Genomic DNA, 3185 nt, shown 5'->3' on the forward strand with positions numbered 1-3185 from the left:
GTGTTCATTAAAGGGAACCGGTGACTTGACATGTCCCTTCAGCTCTGGTTCCTGGTGTCTCCCGTTTCTCTGGCGTTGTGTGGGAAAATGAAAGCATCACTTGCGCTGGTTGCTAGCCTGATCTTTTTTCCACAGGCCCGAACACTCAGCCGACTGCCATCCATCCCTTTTGGTGCTATGGTCTTGATCCATCCTTGTAAAGGGGTTTAGAGTGGCGGTGCGACACACAAACCGTTCAATATGAAATGTTAGAAGTTAACCCCAAGAGACAACACTGTCCCCTTGTCCTGCAGCTTTTCGTCCAAGGCAAATCCACACTTGATTCAGATTGCCCTTTACTGGTTTTCCATCTCGCAAATCTCCAGAGCCAGGGTGCGCCACAGTTGTACATTGCTGGATATCCTTGAGAGTTAATGCACCATCGTGTTCCAGTTCTCCCACAGAGATCTTGTGTCCTCCATATGATGCACAGCCGGGTTCTAACCTAGTGTTAGTATATAGGGAAAAACCAGGGAGTCGGACTTTCTTTAAATACCCAGCTAAAACAGGTTTGCACTTGAGTGCTTCGTAAGTTTATGATCCTGGTGACCATAAGGATGCATGGATCCATGAAATTTGTAGTATTTGAGAATCAACCACAATATATTGGAGGAGGAGAAAGAGGGCAGGTCATCTTACTTAGGCTTACCATTACATGTAGCAGCAGCTCCAGATGGTAGCCCTGACCATCTTACTGGAGATTTTCAGACCAGGACTTTTAGCAAAAGGTTGGGTTCCAGTTGAGTAGACAGGCCTTACTAGCTTTGGAATCATTAAAAAACAAGGCTTATATTACCTGAACTTTTCAAATATATTCTGTTTCCACAAAATTTGTCTTGGGAAGTCTCTTTTGCCACATATGCTGTGTGCGTGTATGTGTATGTGTGTGCATTCTTGTGTGTGTTGGTGGCAACACAAATCCTGATAGTCTGAAGAAACTTAGTTCTAGTACTAAAATATGTATCTGCTGGTAGATCCATTTTACTCGGTGCTAGCCAATGTCTTCTATATAACTGTACATCTGAACTATTTCATATACCTTTGGGAAATGTTCAGCTTGAAACACTTGAGAAAAGACCATAAGGCACATAGCCAAGAAAAGTCAGCTGACCTTTTATTTCACTGGCATTTAAAAGCTTTTATAGAAGGTGGCATTATTTTCTCCAGACGCCTTTGTGTTTGAATTGGTCATTTTGACAGTTAACTGTCAGTTATGACCTGCATTTCCAATCTCACCTTGTTTATTTCTTTATGGGTTTAAGAGCTTAGAGTTTAACTTGTAAGTGTATCTCTTAGACACAGATATTGATCCTCCATCAATGACTAGCTGAGAGGTAAGAATGACTGATTTCTAACTGTGGTTTGAAAGGAGATAACTGAATGAATTGGGAAGTGTGGATTTTATTCTAGTTGTTATTTTGCAAAGAAAGATTTCTTCAGGACACTTTGGAAATAGATGGGAGGTTTGTTCTTGGTGCCTAGTGAACACCTTTATCAAGTCAAGTTCACACCAGAGAGTTTGACAAAGAGTGCTGGACTGAAATTTAAACTTAGTATCAGTTGTCAGGACATAATAAATGGCTTTTGTTTCTTTTTTTAATAATGGAGTTAATGTTAGAGAACATGATGCTCACAGATCCTGGGTAGGGTAAAGAGATCTTGAGAGTAGTGGAGGCTCCTTGAGGATTTTCTTGAATGCCAACCAAGTTAATGGAATAGTTAGATCATAGATCAGCATGCACATTATTTACACATATAGCCATCAATTCCAATTGTTCCTGGACAGCCTAAGGAAAATGCTTTGCTCCTAGGTTTTACATCTTTTCTTCTTTCTTATCTAACTCCAATCACTGTCCATAGACCACTATTTTAGAAGTATTAATAGAAGTGAGGAAGGCATAGAAATAAAAGAATGGACAAGCAGCCAGCAACCCCTGCTGCATCTAAATGCACAAAAAGTAAATAAATGATACTCCTGAGGGCAGCTGGGTTAAGACAGTAGAGAATTTTAGCACTAAAGATGATTTGGGATCAGGTCCAAATTCCTGTGGGGTTTAAAGAGAAATATTCAAAGGAAAACCACAGTACTGGAAGTAAAGGGACACCTGAGGGAGGACAGAAGTGCACATTTGCTTCTAATCATAAATCCTTGAGTGCTTCCAGGCTGAGGACAAAGCCACTTTTCTAGTAACAGTACTGGACTGGAGCACAGTTAAAACTGAACCAGGACTTGAACTCATTCTGAGAAAGGAGATTTGCAGCTCAGTCTCTCCTGCAGTTGATAAGGTATTTTACTAAGTGAGGAGGAAAATTCATTGATCAGCATTAGTCCACCTCATTTTTTCCCTCTTACCCACATAAGCACTAAATTATACAAAGGTCCCCACCTTCCCCACCCCCATAATACAATGGAAAGTAGAGGTTATCTTTAAACCCAGCTAAAATGTTAACCCATAAAAACTCCTTGGGGGACCAGCAGTTAGCGTAACGGCTATGTTGCTGGACTCCCATGTAGTCGACCGTGGTTCACGTCCCGGACCCGGTGGCTTAAACTCACGGCGGGCATGTGTGCGTGCGTGCCCAAGATCCCAAGAGGAGAATGGAGGAGAAGGGATTGTGGCATGGCCATCCCCCCGGGGGGGGGATTACTCATTTTCTATCTTTCTGTCTCTGTCTTGCGAGCACACACGCCCTGTAACAAAAACTTCTCCAAAAAAAAAAAGTCCTTGGCTCTCCCCATTCTTACCATACCTTAGGAATGTGACCTCTGATGGTAGTAACTTGAAGAATAGAACTGATAGTTTAAATTTAACACTTTCAAATACAAGTGTTACCGAGTACTTTTTTTTTCTTTTTTCTTCCTCCCTGGCCAAATTTATTTCAGGAATGTGCCTGTCTGAGACCTGTGACTTGTGACTTGAATGCAGAATTTGGGTGAGATCTGGATAGATAGATTAGGAAATGTCCTCTCCACAGTAACTTCCTAGGTCTGGCTGACTTTATAGAGCTGATCTAAGAACAGGCAAATCACTGTGAAAGGACATGGTCCAGAAAAACAGCTCTAGAGAAGGCATCTCTTGACACCACCGTATATTCCGGGTAGCTGCTCTGCAGTCATGCAGCCTGTCGTTCTGGGCAGTGTTGTT

This window comes from Tupaia chinensis, unplaced genomic scaffold (genome assembly GCF_000334495.1).
Source record: "Tupaia chinensis unplaced genomic scaffold, TupChi_1.0 Scaffold145652_1, whole genome shotgun sequence".
In the NCBI taxonomy this organism is placed as follows: domain Eukaryota; kingdom Metazoa; phylum Chordata; class Mammalia; order Scandentia; family Tupaiidae; genus Tupaia; species Tupaia belangeri.